We start from the raw sequence: 21,433 nt of genomic DNA on the forward strand, positions 1-21,433 counted from the left end.
AGTGCTACCATGGTGGATTTTGTAGTGGATGTGAAAAGCAAACCCTCTTCACAATTCCAAGGCAGAAAAGATTTCTTGTGGTCACTCATAGACCAGAGCACAGCCTAGGAAAGGAGTAACACCTCGCCCTTGATCATAGCACCTTGGAAGAACTGAAAATTTACAGGTCCAGAAGTATCTCTGAAAACAGCTACACAAAACCCCCAAAGCTTAGGACAGTACATTCTCCACACTGGAAGCAGTCTCCTACCTTAACAAGGAGTTTATAACTCAAGTACTTGGCTAGGATCATGAGCAAACAGCACAAAAAGAGTCACACCATAGAATCTTACTTTAGAGACAAAGAAGATCAAAACATACAACCAGAAGAAGATAACAAAGTCAAAGCTACTACATCCAAAGCCTCAAAGAAAACTATGAATTGGTCCCAGGCCATGGAAGAGCTCAAAAAGGATTTTGGGAGGCAAGTGAGAGAAGTAGAGGAAACACCGGGAAGAGAAATGAGAGTGACGCAAGAAAATCATGAAAAACAAGTCAACAGCTTGCTAAAGGAGACCCCAAAAAAATACTGAAGAAAATAACACCTTTAAAAATAGCCTAACCCAAATGTCAAAAGAGGTCCAAAAAGCCAATAAAGAGAAGAATGCCTTAAAAAGCTAAATTGGCCAAATGGAAAAGGAAGTCCAAAAGCTTACTGAAGAAAATACTTCCTTAAAAATTAGAATAGAGTAATTGACAGCTAGTGACTTTATGAGAAATCAAGACACTGTAATACAAATCCAAAAGAATGAAAAAATAGAAAACAATGTGAACTATATTGTTGGAAAAACAACTGACCTAGAAAATAGATCCCAGGGAGAGAATTTAAAAATTATTGGACTATCTAGAAACCATGATCAAAAAAAGAGCTTAGACATCATCTTTCAAGAAATTATCAAGGAAAACTGCCCTGATATTTTAGAACCAGAGGGCAAAATAGAAATGGAAAGAATCCACCCGTCACCTCCTGAAAGAGATCCCCAAAGGAAAACTCCTAGGAATATTGTAGGCAAACTCCAGAGTTCCCAAGTCAAGGAGAAAATATTGCAAGCAGCCAGAAAGAAACCGTTCATGTATTGTGGAGACACAATCAGGATAACACAAGATTTAGCAGCTTCTACATTAAGGGACAACAGGGCTTGAAATATAATATTCCAGAGGGCAAAGGAAATGCAATTACAACTAAGAATCACCTACCCAGAAAACCTGAGTGTAATCCTGGGGAAAATGGGTATTCAGTGAAATAGAGGACTTTCAAGCATTCTTGATGAAAAGAACAGAGCTGAATAGAAAATTTGACTTTCAAATACAAAACTCAACAGAAGCATGAAAGGTAAACAGGAAAGAGAAATCATAAGGAACTTATTAAAGTGAAACTGTTCACATTCCTACATGGAAATAAAATATTTTTAACTTATGAGACCTTTATTAGGGTAATTGGAGGAAAGATAGATGGATAGATAGATAGATAGCTATAGTTATAGACGGAGAGCACATAGTGAGTTGAATATGAAGGGGTGATATCTAACAAATAAAATGAAGGGGTAAGAGAGGCTTGCACTCAAAGAAGAAGAAAATGAGAGGTAGAATGGGGTAAATTATCTTACATAAAAGTGGCAAGAAAATGCTTTTACACTGGAGGGGAAGAGGGAGAAGGTGAGAGGGAATGAGAGAATCTTACTATCATCAGATTTGAGTTAAGGAGGGAATAACATACACAATCAATTGGCTATGGAAACTTATCTTATCCTCTAGGAAAATAGTGGGTAAGGGAATAAGAGAGAGGGGATAATAGAAGAAGGGCAGATTGGGGGAGGGGGTAATCAGAAGCAAACACATTTGAGGAGGGACAGGGTCAAAGAAGAAAAGGGTGTAGAATAGTATGGAAGAAAATATAGTTAGTCTTTCATAATGTGACTATTATGAAGTTCTTTCCATGTTTACACACATATAACCTATATTGAATTGCTTCCCTTCTCAATGAGAGTGGGTGGGGAGGGAGGAAGGGAGAGAATTTGGAATTCAAAGTTTTAAAAATAAATGTTAAAAATTGTTTTTACATGCAACTGGGAAATAAGATAACTAGGCAATGGGGTATAGAAATCTATCCTGCCCTACAGGAAAATAGAAGGGAAGGGAAAGGGGATAAGTGAAGGGGGGCGACAGAAAGGAGGGCCAATTAGAGGAAAGGGCATTCAGAATGCATGTTGTCTTGGGGTGTGGGAGGGGGTAGATGGGGAGAAAATTTGGAATTCAAAATCTTATGAAGTGAATGTTGAAAACTAAAAGTAAATTAGTTAATTAAATAAAAATATATAGCTTTTCTTCCAAGGTGGAGGGCACCCTGTCCCAAGCTTTAGGGGTTTTATGCAGCTCTTTTCAGAGATACTTCTAGAGACCCATAAGTTTTCTCCAAGGTGGTATGAACTAAGGAAAGGTGTTTACTCCTCTCTTGGCCTGTGTTCTTGTCTGTGAGTGACCATAAAAATTCTTTTCTTCTTTTCAACTGTGAGGAAGGTCCCCACTCCACTGCGGCCAAAACCTCTGATGTCCTAATGTTCCTTCTCACCTGGTACTGGCACCCAGGACTAGGATTCTGATCCAAGTATGGGCAAAGCAACAAAGTAGTGGCTCAGTGCTAGCAAAGAATCTCCTGCAATCTACTTCTGACCTGATGTTTGACCCCCTTACTCTCTGTGGGCTAAGAGCCCCAGAATCTGCTGATGATGGTGATTCAGTGGTTCCTAAGACCTGCTTCTGGTTTGCTAGGACCTGGGACAAGCTGATATGGCTTATGCTGGTCTTCTTCTCTTACCTTGCATCAACAGATTTTTCCTGCTGATCATCTAAATTCTCTTGGGCTACAAAATTATTTCACTCCATCCTTTTGTGGGTTCTAACACTCTAGAATTTTTTTAGTGTCATCATCCAAAGGTATTTGGAAGGGCCTGGGGGAGATCTCAGGTGAGTTCCTGCCTTTACTCCACTATCTTGGTCCTTGGTAGGACTTAAAACAATATTTTATCAATGGAGTTTCTTGAGCAAATTCATGACCAGACTCAAGTCTATCACCTCTACCATCAATTTTCCACTCAGATGTCAAATTGGAATTCCTTAAGCTCAGTTATGATTATGTTAATCCCTCCCTCTTTCAATAAATTCTAGTGATCAGATATACCAACTTCTATTTGGTTTTTAAGACTCTCCATACCTTGACTCTTCCTAACTTTTCAATCTTCTTAAACCTTACTATTTCCCTACCCAGGTACTCTGTAATTCATTGACATTGACATCATTATTGGGTTTCCCAAAAGACACTCTATCTCCCAAATCGTCCACTGTAACTAACTCTCCTATAACTTGGACAACCAGTCTTATTTATGCCTTATGGTTCCCCTGATTTCCTTAAAGTCTCAGCTAAAGTTTCACACTATACATGATGCTTTTCACAGCCCTCCTTTAATCTTAATGTCTTCCTGCTGAGATTATTTGCGGTTAGTTCTGTATATGTATGTATGTATACACATATGAAAATATGCATATATGCGTGCATGTTTTTATATGTGTTTGCATATGTGTGTATGTGTATATGTGTGCGTATATATATACATATATGGTTTGTACATAGTTATTATCATTTGGATATTATTTCTCCAAGTAACTGAGCTTCTTGAAAACACAGACTGTTATTTGTTGTTGTTTGCTTCTTTTGTGTTATTATTCTCAGGGCTTACTTAGCTTCATGCCTGACAGTTTGTACATATTTAATAAATGCCTAATCACTGAACTTGCAGAAAATTTCATTTCTTTCACATTTGGGTGGCATAGACATACACTTTGGCCATTCTTGGAGAATGTGTTTCACCAATGGAAAATAAACTGGTTGTCTCAGCTAAAAATTGCACCATCAAATGATAAACAACCAATTTTTTGGTATATAAAAGAAAGCAAAAAGGCAATTTTGTTCCTTTTATATTTTCTTTTCTTTATAATTGTGCCTTTCAGTGGAACCACATTCTGATCAATAGCTTGGTTTTATTGTGTGTATATTTGTGTGTGTGTGTGTGTGTGTGTGTGTGTGTGTGTGTGTGTGTTCGGGGGGGGGAGAAAGGATATTTCCACATGAAACAGTAACAAATGGCCTTCTTGGGGCAAGGTACATGGGATCTAGACCTGCTTAATGATATAAAAGTTGGGTAGATAGGAACCATTTGTCCCCATGCCTCATTGACACCTGATTCTCATACCAAGAGATTATAGAAGGGCAATGCTTTCATCTATCCCCATAGAGGCAGTATAAAAGACACAAATTCAATCAGACACATGACAGTTATTAAGGATATTATACATTATACAAGTGACAAAAAATCCATAATACCTGGTGCAATACTGGGAGCACATCTTCAGGGGTTGCCTCTCTTTCAATAACAACTGCAGGAATACAGAAATCTGGCCTTTGGGAATATGAACTGGTCTGAAACTGCCAGAGCCCTACAGCCTCCAATTGGCAACATAAGAGGCCCCAGCACACAAAGCCAGTGACCAACACCTAGGTTCCCAACACAAGAAGCTTGGTTCAGTGTCCTCTGTTCCCCAGCAGGAGAGCTCAATCTCTTTAAAGGCCAGGAAATAAAGAAACCATGATTAAAAAGAAATGTACCATAGATTCATATTATGAGAAGAGTGAAGATCAAGGCAGAAATTCTGAAGAGGACAACATTGTCAACAAACCCACATCTGCAACATCAAAAGGGAATATGAACTGGTCTGAAGCCCAAAAAGCATTCTTAGAAGAGATCAAGAAAGATTATAAAAGTCGAGTGAGAGAGGTAGAAAAGTCCTTAAAAAATACAGTTGGTCAATTGGAAAAAAGTACACTGAAGAAAACAAATCCCTTAAAAACACAATTAGCCAATTAGAGGAGAAAATTAAAAAAACTAGCAGGAGAAAACAATGTGTTAAAAACTAGATTTGGACAAATGGAAAATAATGACTCTATGAGAGAGCCAGAATCAGTCAAACAGAAACAACAAAAAAAATTAAAATATAGATGAAAACATAAAATACCTCATCAGTAAAACAACCAACCTGGAAAATTAATCCAGGATAGACAGACAATTTAAAAATTATTGGGCCACCTGAAATAATGATGAAGAAAAACAGTCTGGACAGTATCTTTCAAGAAATCATAAAGGAAAACTGCCCTGAAGTCCTAGAACCAGAAGGTAAAATAACCATAGAAAGAATACACTGCTCACCACCTGAAAGAGATCCCAAATTGAAAATGCCAAGGAATATAATAGCAAAATTCCAGAATTACCAGATGAAAAAGAAGGTGCAGCAAGCAGCCAGGAAGAAACAATTTAAATATCATGGAACCACAGTCAGGACTGCAGAGGACCTTGCAGCTTCTACATTAAAAGCCTGCAGGGGGTGGAACATGATATTCCATAAGGCAAAGGAGCTTGGATTGCAGTCAAGGATCAACTACCCAGCAAGAATGAGCATGATTTTTCAAAGGAGGAGATGGATCTTCAATGAAATAGGGAACCTTCAGACATTCCTGATAAAAAGACCGGAGCTCAAGGAAAAATTTGATCTTCAAGTACAAGATTCAAGAAAGACATAAAAAGGTAAATGGGACGGAAAGATACAATATATTGTTAATAAGGGTGAGGTTTTTACATCCCTACAAGGGAAGATGACACTTGGAACACTTGAGAACTGTATTACACCAGGTTAAAGGAGTATACATAAAGGGGGTGGACATTAGTTGACTTTGATGTAATGATAAAAAAAAAAATCTAATCAAGTGGGTTAAATGGATCCAAGTAAGTGGATTTGTCTGATCTTAGAAAATGTAGTGGGAAAGGAGGAGGCAGACAAGGGTAAATTATATTACAGGAAAAGACACAAAATCCTATTACAGCAGAGGTAAAGAAGGGAGGGGGTGAGCATTGTTTGAACCTTACTCTCATTAGATTTGGCCCAAGTTAGGTATAGAAATCTAATTCCCTATAGGCAGTAGGAGAGAAAAGGGGAAAGAAAAGGGAGTGGGGATAGAAGGGAGGGAAGAAACAGTAAGGGTAAAGGGAAAGAAAAGGGAAAGGGATAATAGAAGGGAGGAGAGACTGAAGGAGGTGGTGGTCAAAAGCAAAACACTAGTGAGGGGGGGAAAGGAGAAAGAAGAAAGAAAAGCATAAACGGGGGGAAGGATGGAGAAAAAGACACAGATAGTAATCATAACTGTGAATGTGAATGGGATGAACTGTCCCATAAAATGGAAGAGGATAACTGAATGTATTATGGAAAATGTTATCCACATCCAAAGAAAGAACTATGGAAGTTGAATCGCTATCTTTTTTTTTCTCTTCTGTTGAGTTTTGTTTCCTCTTTCTGATGGTTCCTCATATTGGTTTTAACTTTTATTTACAACTTCAGTAATGTGAAAATATGTTTAATAGGAATGTAAATGTATAGCCTATATCAGATTGTGTGCAGTCTTGGGGAGGGTGGTGGGGAATAAGGGGAGAAAATTTTTAAACTCAAAAGCTATGGAAGTGATTGTTGATAAATCAAAATAAATTAATAAAATAAATTCTAAAAAATTTTTTTAAAAATTAAAAATTTCTAAAAAAGAATATTACCTGAGATCACAGAGCTAGGAGGAACCTAAGTTTGGATTTGAACTCAGGTCACACTGACTCTAGCTCTAGCTCTTGGTTAATTGTGCCACCTAATTGCCTCAGAGGTAGGGTGTATATACAGTGAATGTGAGGGGATCATAGTATGAGGGAGTACTGTGAAGAGCACAAGTACTCAAAAGATCATGAGTGAGGCTATTTTTATTATTCATATGCATGTAAATATGTACCTTCTTCTCCCTGCAGTCCCTTGGGTACAGAATGATTATGATAGCTCAGGAATATTGCAAGATATACAACCTGGAAGTCAGAGACAAGATGGCTGAGTAAAGTCAGGGACTCACCTGAGTTCTCTTCCAAAACCCCCTAAGTACTATCAAAATGACTCTAAACAAATTCTAGAGCAGCAGAACCCACAAAAAGAGTGAAACAAATTTCCAGCCCAAGACAACCTGAAAGGTCAATAAGAAAAGTCTATTGCACCAGTCTGGGAGAGGACTGTAGTACAGCACAAACCACACCAGCTTAGACTGTGCCACAGTGAACCTGGAGCAGGCCTCAGGGGACTGAAATAGAGATAGCTGTGGCAGTTTCCATACTTCTCAACCCACAAACATCAAAGACAATTTAGGACAGTAAAAAAGGTCTGCTGAACCTGGGTGAGAAAGAATCTATCCTGCCTCAGCCCCAGCACAGCCTTGGGGTGGTAGCAGTGATAGCAGCAGCAGTAGCTGTTTCCAGAGCTCTCAGCCCTCAGATGGTAAGGGGATCAAACAACTCATCAGAAGGAAATTGCAGGGGTCTCTTTGCTGGTACTGAGGCAGGATTCTGTTACTTTGCTCATACATGGATTTGAGTCACAATCCTGGGTGACAATCCTGGAGTGAGGAGGAGCACTGGCATATCAGAGCTTGTGACAGCAGTGGAGAGGGAACTTTCCTCAAAGTGTCAGGGCAGAAAAAGAGTGCTCATGGTCACTCATAGACCAGAGAACAGGCCAGGAAAGGACTAAAGACCCCTCCCTAGCTCAAACCACCTTGGAAGAAGAGAAAATTTACAGGTCCCTAGAAGTGTCTCTGAAAACAGTTGCACAAAACCCCTGAAACTTGGAACAGGCACCCTCCACACTAGAAGTAGATCCCTACCTTAACAAATAGTTAAAATGTCAAATGTTGGCTGGGGAAATGAACAATCAATGGGGGAAAAAACTCAGACTACAGAAACTTACTTTGACAACAAAGATGAAAACATACAAAAAGAAGACAATAAAGTCAAAGATACTATCCAAAGCCTCCAAGAAAAATATGAATTGGTCTCAGACCATGGAAGAGCTCAAAAAGGATTTTGAAAAGGAAGCAAGAGAAGGAGAGGAAAAATTGGGAAGAGAAATGAGAATGATGTAAGAAAATCATGAAAAAATGAGTCAACAGCTTGCTCAAGGAGATCTAAAAATACTGAAGAAAGTGACACTTTATAAAACAGACTAGGCCAAATATCAAAAGGGGTCTAAAAAGCCATTGATGAGTAGAATGCCTTAAAAAAGCAGAACTAGACAAATGGAAAATGAGATTCAAATGTTCACTGAAGAAAACAATTCCTTAAAAATTAGAATGAGGAACAGGGTGAAAGGAGATAAAGAATAGAAAAAAATGGGTATGGGAAATAGGACTGAGGGAAATATAGTTAATAATAGCAATTGTGAAAAAGAATTTGAAACAAATGTTTCTGAAAAAGATCTTATTTCTCAAAGATATAGAGAAATGAGTCAAATTTATAAAAATAAGATCCAATCACCAATTGATAAATGTTCAAAAGATATAATCAGTGTTCAGATGAAGTAATCAAAGCTATATATAGACACATGAAAAATATCTAACTCACTATTGGTTGGAGAGATGCAGATTGAAACAATTCTGAGGTACTAAATACCTATTAGATTGGCTAATAAGACAAAAAGTAAACGACAAATGTCGTAAGGATATGGTAAAAATGAGACATTAATGACTGGTTGGAAGAGTTGTGAATTTCTGTAGGGCAATTTGGAACTATGCCCAAAGGGATGTAAAATTATGCATACCCTTTGACCTAGCAGTACCACTACTAAATCTATATCCCAAAAAAGATTTTAAAAAAGGAAAAAGAACTGTAGGTACAAAATATTTATAGCAGCTCTCCTGGGGATAAATAATTACAAATTAGGGAGATGTCTATCAATTGGGAATAGCTGAATAAGTTTTGATATGTGATTATGATAAAATACCATTGCACTGTAAAAAATGATGCACAGGATGCTCTCAGAAAAACCTGGAAAGACTTGCATGGGCTGATGCAAAGTGAAATGTAATTGTGTACAAAGTAACAGCTATATTGTAAGATGATAAGCTGTGAATGGCTTAACTATTATTGCAATAAAATAATCTAAGGCAACTCCAAAGGACTTATGATGAAAAATGTTATTCATTTCCAGAGAAATAACTGATGGTGTCTGAATATAGATTAAAGCATATTTTATGTTACTTTATTTATCTTGTGTTTTTGTTTTGCTCTATGTTTTCCTTTCTCAACATGACTATTACATATATGTTTTGCATGACTACACATGTATAACCTATATCAAATTACTTGCCTTCTAAATGAGAGGGGGTGGGAGGGAGAAGGAAGAGAATTTGGAACTCAAAAGCTTTTAAATCAAATATTAAATATTGTTTTTACATGTAACTGGGGAAAATAAAATGTTAAATACATTTTTAAAAAGATATGTAATCTGAAAGCCCACATTTCCCGAATTTCTGCCCTTAATAATGGATTGTTGTTGTTGTTGTTGTTCAGTGGTCTCAATTGTATCCAATCTTTTATGATCCCATTTGGGGTTGTCTTGTGAGAGGAGGGGAGAGATGTATGGGAGATCTTGTGAGAGATGCTGGAGTGGCTTACCATTTCCTTTTCTGCTAATTTTAGAGATGGTGTATCTGAGGCAAATAGATTAAGTTACTCCACCAGGGTCACATAGCTAGTAAATATCTGAGACCAGATTTCAGTTTAGGAAGATGAGTCTTCCTGACTCCACGTGCAATACCCTATCTACTTTATGCCACCTACCAATGGATTGTTTCTACTGGATGAATTTATAAGGAATGAATAGGGGCACCTTAAGATTAGTCAATCAACAGATGGTCTGTACTGTGACACCCTTATCAAACACTAGGATGCTGTGATTACCTGGATTAGATGAACCATGTTAAACTCAGTTTGTTAATATTGCATTCCTAACCCTAAATGTAGTGACAAAGCCAGTTCTTGGCTCTTTTAGAGGGAGGTCAATCAGTGGTTAAATGTGGATGTTATTCTTTCAATTAGGGCCTAGCAAGAGGCCAGTCATCACCATGGCAAAAAGAATCCCCTCCAGATGAATTATAGGGCATATAGTTTGGAGTTTAGTATTGTCTATACCTAATATAACATTCCCTCTGAAGCAGATATTGTAACACATATGTCATGCCTTGGAGAGTAAAAAAGTGTTGTGAATTTGGGAAAGGTAGTTATAAGCCTGGAGTGAGAGAGGATGCCCTAATTTAATAGCTATAATAATATTTAGCATTTTTTTAATCCTCCAAGTTTGCATATTCCTATTTAATGCTCATGGCAATCCTGTGAGGTATATCATATTAAAGTCTTAATTTTGGAAATTGATAAACTGAGGCTGAGTTTAAATTACTTACCTAGACTTTATTCACATAGCTAGGAAGGATGATGCAAGAATGAAAGTCAGATCTTCCTGACTCCCAAGTTCATCACTATACTCTATCACATCATTACCTCTACATTATAGTAAGCTGGGAAGAATACTCAGATGAAGTTGAAAGCAGGAATGCACAGCATGAAGGATGTTTATAAGAGGAAGTGGCAGTAGTGACTTGATTAAAAATGTGGTCAGTCTATATGAGAGATGTTCAAGATCAAAGGAGGTATAATATGCAAACTGCATAACAAGAGAAGGATGAAGGACAAGAGACATTAATTTGCTTTTCTTAGTTATTAGTTGAAACATTTATGTGTCAATTATGTTCTGAATCGTTATCACAAGAGGGGATATATCATTACTGTTGCCTAAATGTTTTGTGGATGGAAAGTTCTTTGTGTTTTGTTTCAGTCAATACTGAGGCTAGTGGTGGGGCAGAGGGAAGGAGAGCAGGAGCCAAGACGGTAGAGAAAAGGCAGGGACTTAATTGAGCTCTCCCAAATAATGCTTCCAAACAGCTTAAAACAACACCTCAAAATAAATTCTAGAGTGTTAGAGATAGGACAGGGTGAAACAATTTTCCAAGCTAAGACAACTTAGAAGAACAGAAGGAAAGGACTGTCTCACTGAAATGAGAGTGGAAGGAAGTCCAGAAAAGGCAGCATCCTTGCAAGCCAGTAGCAGATTTTAAGGGTGACTGAATAAGTATCTGTAGCAGCAGAATCCAGAGGTCTCAGTGTACAGAGTTTAAGGGGGTCAGAAAAGAGGTCCAGAGATTACAGGGGAATCTTTACTTAGATTTATAGCAGGACTCTGCTGTCTTGCCCATACCTAGTTCCAGGTCACCATCCCAGGACAAAGAGGAGAACTTGCAGAAGTAGGGATACTGGTCACCATTCCAGGTTGCAAAAGATTGCTTATGGTCACTCAGAGACCTGAGCACAGGGCATGAGAGCAGTGACCACACCTCTTCTTAGATCACACAATCTTAGAAGAACTAAAACATATAGACACCCAGAGCTAGCTTTGAAAAGAGCAGAACCAAAAACCTGAAGCTTAGGACCACATTTCCTTAACCCTGGGAGCAGACCACAACGTTAATATCAAGTTAAAAGTCAAGAAATAGGCTGGAAAAATAAGCAATCATCAACAACAACAACAACAACAACAAAAGAACCTTACCATAGAAAGTTACTATCATGACAGGGAAGATTAAAATACAAACTCAGAAGACCAAAAAAAAAAAAAGAAATCAAAACTGCTATGTGAAAAGTCTCAAAGAAAAATGTGGTTAGTCTTAGACCCAAAAATAATTCATGGAGGCACTCAAAAAGGGTTTTAAAAATCAAATTACAGAGGTAGAGGAAAATTGTGCAAAGAAATGAGTGACGCAAGAAAATATTTTTTTTGAAATATCAATAGCTTGCTAAAAGAGGCATTAAAAAATGAAGAAAATAACCCCTTAATAAAACAGAATAGGCCAAATAGCAAAAGAGACACAAAAATCCAATGAAGAAAATAACTCCTTAAGATAAAGAATAGTTTATATATGTATATATATATATATGATAGATAGATAGATAGATAGATATAGATATAGATATAGATGTAGATGTAGATATAGATATAGATATAGATATAGATATAGATATAGATATAGATATAGATATAGATATAGATATAGATATAGATATAGATATAGATATAGATATATAGATGTACAAAAATTCACTGAAGAAAATAATTCCTTAAAAATTAGAATTGAGTAAATGGAAAAAGAGGTACAGAAGATCACTAAGGAAAACTATTCCTTAAATAATATAATTGGGCAAGTGAAAGCTAATGACATCATGAGACACTAGGAAACAATAAAACAAGATCAAAAGAATGAAAAAAGAGTCAGAAGAAAATGTGAAATATCTCATTGCGAATACAACCTCCTGGAAAATAGATCAAGGAGAGATCATTTAAGTATTGGACTATCTAAAATCCATGACCAAAAAAAGAATATGGACACCACCTTTCAAGAAATTATCAAGCAAAATTGCCCTCATATTCTAGAACCAGAAAGTAAAAGAAAAATCAAAAAATCAAAAGAATTCACCACTCACCTCCTAAAAGAGATCCCGAATAAAAACTCCTAGGAATATTGTATCCAAATTTCCACAATCCTAGGTCAAAGAGGAAAATATTGCAAGCAGCCAAAAAGACACAATTCAAATATTGTGAAACCATGGTTAGGAAAACACAAGATTAACAGTTTCTACATTAAGTAATTGGAATGTGATATTCTGGAAGGCCAGAGAGCTAGGATTACAACCAAGAATCATCTATCCAGAAAAACTGAGTATAATTCTTCAGGGAAAAATGGACATTCAAGGAAATAGGGAACTTTCAAGCATTCCTGATGGAAAAAAAATCAGAACTGAATAGAAAATCTGCCTTTCAAATATAAGACTCAAGAGAAGCCTAAAAAGGTAAAGAAGAAAGAGAAATCACAAAGGATTCAGTAAGGTCAAACTCTGTACATTTTCTACTTGTGAAAATGATACGTGTAATTCAAAATAACTTTCTTTTTATTAGTACAGTTAGAAGAAATGTACAGAGACAGAGGGCATGGACATGAGTTGAATATACTAGAATGACTATCCAAAAAATAAAATTAAGGGCTGAAAAAGAGTAATGCACTGAGAAAAGGAAAAAGGGGGAAGTAGAATTGGATAAATATTCTCATACAAAAAAGGATGAAAAGGCTTTTATATTGGAGGGGAAAATGGGGGATTTGGAAGGCAGAGAAAGTTACTTACTCTCATAAGAATTGGCTGAAAGAGGGTATAATATACACACTCAGTTGCATATAGAAATCTATCTTAACGTATAGAAAAGTAGGAAGGAAAGGGGATAAGAGAAGGAGGCAGTAACATAAGGGAGTGCAGATTGTGGGAAGTGATAGAAGCAAATACTTTTGAGGATGGAAAGGGTGAAAGGAGAGAGAGTAGGATAAATGGGGGAGAACTAGAATAAAAGGTAATACACACTAATCATAATGGTGAAAAGATCATAGCAAGTTTATCAGATAAAGGTCTCATTTCTCAAATACATGGACAACTGACTCAAATTTATAAAAGAAATAAACCAAAAGCATTTCCCCTATTGATAAATGATCAAAGGATGTGAACAGGCAGTTTTCAGAAGAAGAAATCAAGACTATCTATCATCATATCTATCATCAAACCACTATTGATCAGAGAAATGCAAATAAAAACAACTCTGAGCTACCACCTCACACCTGTCAGATTGCCAGATATGGCAGGAAAGGAAAATGACAAATGCTGGAGGAGATGTTGGAAAATTGAAACACTAGTGCACTGTTGGTGAAGTTGGGAGCTGATCCACCCATTCTGGAGACCATTCCAGAATTGTGCTCAAAGGATTATAAAACAATGTGTACCCTTTGACTCAGTAATATCACTACTAAGTCTGTGTACCAAAGAGATAAAACAAAAGATAAATAACCCAAACATATAAAAATATTTATAACAGCTCTTTTCATGGTGGCAATTGATCTGTCCATCAATTGGGCAATGGCTGAAGAAGTTTTGGTATATGATTGTGATGGAATGATATTTTGCCATAAGAAATGGTGAGCAGACTGCTCTCAGAAAAATCTGGAGAGACTCACATGAACTGATGCAAGGTGAAATGAGTAGAACCAGAAGAACATTGGATACAGTAATAGCAGTGTGGTATAATGATCAACTGTGAATGCCTCAGTTATTTTCAGTAATAAAATGATTCAAGATAATTCAGAAGTACCGATGATGAAAAAAATTTATCCACCTCCAAAGTGGGGAAATGGAGATGCAGGAAAATAATTTAGTCTGAATGCAGATTGAAGCATAATTTTTTTTACTTTTTAAATTTTTACTCTGTTTTCTTTAACAATGTGACTGATACGGAAATATGTTCTGCATGACTGAATATGTACAAGCTATAACAAGTTGTTTGCCTTCTTAATGAGGAAGGGCAGGGTGTGAGGGAGAGTGTTCATAACTCAATTTTTTTAATGTCGATTTTTTTACATATAATTGGGGTGAAATAAAATGTTAAAAGAAATAAATCTCATAAAATTGCTTCAAAATATATAATAAATATACAAACACATTCCCATATTTCTATAATCTCCCATACCCCTTTTATGCCATGCCAATCTTGGGAAAGGGGAGAGGATTGGCTCTTAACTCAATTCCTATATAGTACTGTCCCGAATTCCAAGTTTAAAGTCTCTTTGGTCTTGAGTCTCAGATACCCTGTCATCCCCAAGCTTCCCTACTTGACTAGATGGCTACAGCATCCCACAAGTAACTGCCATTGCTTGAAATCATAATTTCAGTGAGGATCACAGTAAGTACTCAAAACTGTGTGAGATAGACTATTCCAGTCTGATCAGTGTTAAAGATTTAGTTTTTCCAGCTATGCAGCCAGTTAAAGAAGGTTACACTTACCCGCATGGTAGGAGACACAGAACAATTACAAGTGGGGCAACCTGAGCATGCTCCAAAGGCTCCTCAGGATCCCTCCATTTTAGGACATCTAGTCATGCCCAGAGAAACCTGCAGATATATTGTTATTGTTGTTGTTTTATTTGATTTTAACACAGTCTTCTTCTCAAAAGTCAGTTATCTGAGGTCTCAGGAAGAATTAACATATACTTTCACATACTTCCCCAGTGCCATACAAGTAAACTCTCAAGACAGCCAATTTTACCAGTTGCAAACCTACATGGACAGGTAAAATCACAATTATCCCCCCCAAATAAAAGTTTTGCAGATTCAATGAACTAAAAAGTATTTTATAAAGCTTAACAAATATTTCTGATTGCTTAGCTTGAGTTTTTAGGACCTTTCTCAATCCATAAATGAAAGAAGAAAGACAAAGAAAATTCCATCCCTCTTGAACAGAAATGTGTTCCACACTGAGCTACCTAAACTATATGGAGCTCGCCCAACAGGGATATGGGATATGGAGTTGACTACGCATCACCCCTCTCTCAAATAAGAAAACTGTCCTGGGTGGAAATACTTTTAATCATTTCTTCAGTGCATAAGGCCAAACAACTTGGGTCTGCACAAAAAGTGTCCCTTTGTACAAAAGGAGCATCAAAATTCTCCAGGTGTCTGTTTCTAGCATAATCAAAACCCATAGAGGTCCATGCAATTTCCTCTGGGTTCCTTATATCAAAGGGGGCCTGATATTCTCCTATGGATCCTTGCTTCTGTCAAAGTAAATTAAATGAAATTGTAAATACCCATCAGGACAAGAAAAGAAGTAGGCTTAGTTAAAGAAGCAGAAAAGAAAGTCAGCTACTTATATATTTTAGGCACAGACACATCACCTGAAAAGTTGTAGGACATTTTGCTTTCACAAAAGGTAAATGGTATAGATCCACTAAAATGTAGATAAATATGAACATTTCATTTAGACACTAGTAATCTAGTGATTCTAGATTTGTCACTCTCTGTAGAATTTCAGTACTTATATAGGACTCAGTGATAACTGACATGAGCATATCATTATCAGATATCACTAATCAATCAAATAATCAACAGATGAAAAGATTACAAATCTTACCAATGGAACTGACTGTTGAGACAACATATGCTGAAAAGTGTTTTAGACATTTACAATCTAAAATAATTCCAAATTTCCTTAGGATCTTGCAGTCTACGGTATCTCAAAAGCTCCAGGAAGAGAATATTTCCAGGGGTTCCCACAAAATTGAAAAGCCCAATTTAATCTCATGCAGAGACCTACATGTAACATATCTACCCTGGTCCTCATAGCCTGAAGGCCATATAGGTTACATTTCACCCTTCCCCCAGATTTCTATAATACCCTTCAGAAGGTCTAAGATATCTAGACTCTTTGATAATTGTTCTAGCCTTCGCAAAGTATTCCCACGGATGGTAGTGATGTGGGTCCCCTACACTCCAGTTCTACTTAACCACTTTGAGTGGGAGCATGATGATGATGATGATGATTTAACAAATGGATATTGACTTCAAAAGGTATAATAACAAATATAAAAACATACTCTTACAATACATGGGAGAGGCAGCCCCTCACCACCAACCCCACCCACCTTTTAACATCTCAGTTTCTGGAGAGGGAAGGGGATTAAGTTTATTGCTTAGCTAAATTAGGATAGAGCACAGTCCTAGTTTCAAATTCAAATTCCTCCTCTGGCTCTAGTTGTCCAAGAGAACCAGAATAGAGACTAATACATCCAGGCCACTTTCTCTGAGCTAGGTTAACAGAGAATGTGAGCAGAGGATGGAATTAGTTTCCCTTTCACTGATTTTGCTCATGGCACTTGCACTGCTCCTGAACTGAGATCTTCACCCTTTAGATGCAACAGGAAAGGATGTTTATGAAAGAGAGATACTACTCCTGTTTGCCCAGTTTTAAAGGTGCAGCCTTTCTAGCTACGTAGTCAATCAAAGGAGGCTAAATTGAACCAGTGTGGTAGGGGACATAGAGTGCTTTCATTTAAAAGATCTAGACGTGCCAAGATAAGCCTGGTTACACATTAAAGATATATATATATACAGAATGTAAATATGGAACCAGTGGAAAAGCATATGCATAAATTATATAGATTAGACACTAATGAATAAAATACAAATAAGAAATAAAATGCTTCGTCCTAGCAGTAGTTTTTCCATGGATGCACTATCATTTGAGCTGAATATCATTGATGTAAAAGTAAAGCCAAATAACATCCAAGCAGCATGCTCAAGTGCAAAAGGCTATGTCTCTTGTAATCTCAGAGTAGTCTTAATGAGCCTCATCTGTCTGTAGGACTCCCTGTGATTAGAATAATCTATTCTGGGATAGAGGCAAGCCACAGTCTCAATCCCCATGGTTAGGAAGAGAAGCCTGCTAGGCCTCTCAAGGGGATCGAGTCTGTCTCTGGCAGTGTTGGGGATATTTGCTACTGCTTTTGAAAACTCTCTGTTAACGCAGCTTAATGAAATTGAGGTGGCTACACCTGTCAGATGCTGTCGAATAGGATTTTATTAATACGTGTCATGACAGGCAAATCAGTCACTTTGTTCTCTAAGTCAGACCTGGAATGGTGAAGGTGATTTGCTAGCAGGGAAACTGTCAAAATTTGATTGCCTGCATCCACTCTGCCTACTGCTGTGTTGTTCCTGAAACCAACAAAAGCCATGGTGATTACCTTTCTTGGCCAGGTACAACAATAAGACTTGAAGGAGATAGAAGCAGACATTTCCTTGATCACTAGTTTAAATTATTCAAGAAAGAGAAAAGCTTAATCCCCACCCACAACCTATTTCATAATAGCTAATACTTTATAAGTTTAAGGGTATCCAAAGCACTTTCAGTTTTACTTCCTTCTTATTTGTCTCTGTCCAGATGATTTAGCTTCCTTTAGTTCTTCTCTCAGATATTATGAAACTTCATCCCTTTCCTACCTGTCTCTTACTTTTATGCAGTTCTAAGTACTATGGAGAATATAGTATAGCCTGACATATAAAGGAAAAGATTGGATTGGGGGTCAGGAGACCTGGACTATTGCAATTTTACTCTAATTAATCTGTGTTCTTGTCTCCTTTGCAATCAACCCTCCACACAGTTGCCAAACTGTCCTTAAAGCACAAGCCTGATTATGCTCAAGAAGCCTCAGCAATTCCCCCTTTCCTCTATGATAAACTATTAACTTCTGTGCTAGATGTTTAAAAGCCTTCATAGCCTTGCTCTAATCCTTTCTTTCCCAACTGTTCTACATTACTCTCTCTTTCACACCATACCTTATAACTAAATTGATATACTAGATGCTTGTTGTATCTGACATCTTATCTTCCAGCTGATATGCTTTATGATAGGATTTCTCACATGCTAAAATACTTTCCTTCTTCATCTCTGCCTCAGATGGAGATTCCCTCTCTAGCTTCCTTCAGCTTGTCATCTCCTGAAGGAAACTTTTCCTTAAGACCTCAATTATCAGTGCTCAGTCCCAAATACACATACATGCACACACTTTTGTATGCACACACTCACACAGATGTTTGTGTAGAGGTCCAATGTACGTTTATGTGTGTAATCATATATATGTCTATGTGTATATGTGTGTGTATTGGGGACTGCTAATAAATGTTCATCTAAAAGTTTATAAACAAGATCTTTGGGAAAAACAGGATGTACAACATACTTTTAATTTAAGTAATTATACTTTTTCCAACATTTTCATAAATCTAGAAAGCAGTAAAATAATAAACCATGTCCTCACTTACAGTTTTGCTGATATCTGGAGTGTAAATTCTCACACCGAAAATTTAAAAATCAGAAGCTGGTTAGAACTTGCTGTAGAACACTCCCATAATATATATAATATATATATGCTAAATGCTAGATTAAACACTTATCTTTGTATATGTTGCCACCACCCTTCTCTCCTCTCCCCCCCCAGGGTAAGCCCTTTCATGGAAATAACTATTTCATTTTGGTCCTTTGTTAGGTCTCTCTCTCTCTCTCTCTCTCTCTCTCTCTCTCTCTCTCTCTCTCTCTCTCTCTCTTTCTCTCTTCAGTTCAGGTTAAGTGACTCACACAGGGTCACACAGCTAGTAAGTAGCAAGGAGATGAGGCTGGATTTGAACTCAGGTCCTGCTAACTCCAAGGCCAGTTCTCTATCCAGCACACCACTTAGCTGCCCTATGGAACTGTCTCTTGCATATATTTGGAAACCAATAAATGCTTAAAGAGATTTGAATCGAATTGGATATCATCACATTGAACTACAGTGTGATATCTCTTTCATTACAACCATCTTACCTGGTGCTAGTTGCTTCTTCTCTGTTCTCTACTCCCTCAGCTGTAAAATGTTGTCCTGGAGGCTCTCAAAAAGTCCTTGTAACTCTAACATTCTGAGGACATTTGCAGCACAATGGTTCTGGTTCTTAATCATCATTCTAGTTCTGACAAAACAGCTTTATGTTCTTTGTTTTCAGGTCCATTCTAGCTATAACATATGATGTTCAGTGTACTAATATTCAATTAAATGTCCTAACATTCCTTCTATCACTAACATTTTTTACAACTTTTTACAAACTTTACAACTTTTTGCAACAATGTTTTTATACATACAAGTGTGTGTGTATACACCCACATACATATGTGTGTATGTACATGTGTGTTGGTGCATATGTGTGTATGTGTACATATATACATATAACTTTATTGACTGAGGATGACACTATGCTCTATTTCCTAAACATTCATTTCTAAGTAAAAATACTGAGAAAAAATTATTCTTTTCACATTGCATAAGTATATAACCAGTATCTGTCAATCGGCCAGTCAGTCAACAATTCAATCAATCCACCAGACCACTTCCATTTCCTGAGCATTGTTTTATCCATGAGGCTCCCTACTTGGGGGTTGATTGCAGTGATTGCTTTCGTGGGTAGCAGCCCTTTAATTTTTTGCCCTACTTAATAGTATTTTATTTTTTCCAATTCTATGTAAAGATAGTTTTCAACATTCACTAAGATTTTGATTTCCAAATTTTTCTCCCTCCCTCCATCATTACCCACCTCCTCAAGACAGTGAGCAACCATAGGTTATACATGTATAATCACATTAAATATATTTCCACATTTGTTATGTTATCAAATAAGAACCAGAACAAAAGGGAAAAGTCATGAGATAAAAAATACAAAGCACATGAAAATAGTATGCTTAGATCTGCATTCAGACTCCCTAGTTCTTTCGCTGGGTATGGACACCATTTTCCATCATGAGTCTTAAGGAATTTTCTTGGATCATTGTACTGTTGAGAAGAGCTAAGTCTATCATAGTTGATCATCTCACAATATTGTTCTGTATACAAAGTTCTCCTGATTCTGCTCATTTCACTCAGCATCGGTTCATGTAAGTCTTTCCAGTTCTTTTTTTTCTGAAACCTGCCTAATCATCATTTCTTATAGCACAGCAGTACTCCATTATATTCATATACCACAAATTGTTCCACCATTCCCTAACTGATGGGCATTTCCTCAATTTCCAATTTTTTTTTGTTATCATAAAAAAAAGGTATAAATGTTTTTTCACTTGTAGGTCTTATTCCCTTTTTAATGACCTCTTTGGGATAAAGACTTAATAATGGTACTGCTGGATCAGAGGGTATGCACAGCTTTATACCCCTTTGGACATAGTTCCAAATTGTTTTGAAGCCTCCAGAATGGTTGCATCAGTTCACAATTCCACCAACAATGCATTAGTGTACCAATTTTCCCACATCTTCTCCAGCATTTATCATTTTCCTGTTTTGTCATGTTAGCCAATCAGACAGATGTGATGTAGCACCTCAAAGTTGTTTTAATTTGCATTTCTCTAATCAATAGTAATTTAGAACATTTTTTTCATATGACTATAGACAGCTTTGATTTCTTCATCTGAAAACTGCCTATTCATATCCTTTGACCATTTTGTTGATAGCCCTTTAGCTTAACTTTCATATTCTAGAACACCAAGCCATTAGGCTCATTTGCAATTTAGTTCATTAATTGCAAATTAATAGTAATACATACTGTAATACATTGATATTTTTGAAAACAGAACAATACTGAGTTGAAAATCATCCTTGAACTTAAAAAAAGCATTAGTTAAAATAACTTCAAGTGCAGAGCCTGGAAAAGAGAATGAAAGGAAGACAAAATGGCTTCTTTAAACATAAATAAAATCATAGAATTAGACTTCGAGCCATATTCAGTGGTCTTTTATTTCAACCTCTACTTGAATTGGATGTAAGTGTATTGGGAGGAGCAAATGAAATGATGGATATAGAGCACTGTGTTAACCTTTAAAGTTATAAAAACATCAGTATTATTGTTATCATCATCATCATCATCATCATCATCATCATCATTATCATCATCTCGATATCTGGCCTGAAGTCTGGTGATGACTTTATTCTCTGGACAATCTA

At 36.8% G+C, this 21,433-nt stretch overlaps 1 long non-coding RNA gene across 1 annotated transcript in view; it reads right to left on the reverse strand.

The window, feature by feature from the left end:
• Positions 1–18,775, reverse strand: part of LOC110192148 (uncharacterized) — a 90,716-nt gene extending 71,941 nt beyond the window's left edge. The window contains exons 1-2 of the long non-coding RNA XR_002320097.1: positions 18,741–18,775; positions 14,928–15,035 (exon numbers count right to left, since the gene is read on the reverse strand). This is a non-coding gene — a long non-coding RNA (uncharacterized LOC110192148). The remainder of the gene's footprint in view (positions 1–14,927; positions 15,036–18,740) is intronic.
• Positions 18,776–21,433: the final 2,658 nt, after the last annotated feature.

The sequence above is a fragment of the Phascolarctos cinereus genome, unplaced genomic scaffold, assembly GCF_003287225.1.
Source record: "Phascolarctos cinereus isolate Bilbo 61053 unplaced genomic scaffold, phaCin_HiC Scaffold_2;HRSCAF=192, whole genome shotgun sequence".
Lineage (NCBI taxonomy): Eukaryota > Metazoa > Chordata > Mammalia > Diprotodontia > Phascolarctidae > Phascolarctos > Phascolarctos cinereus.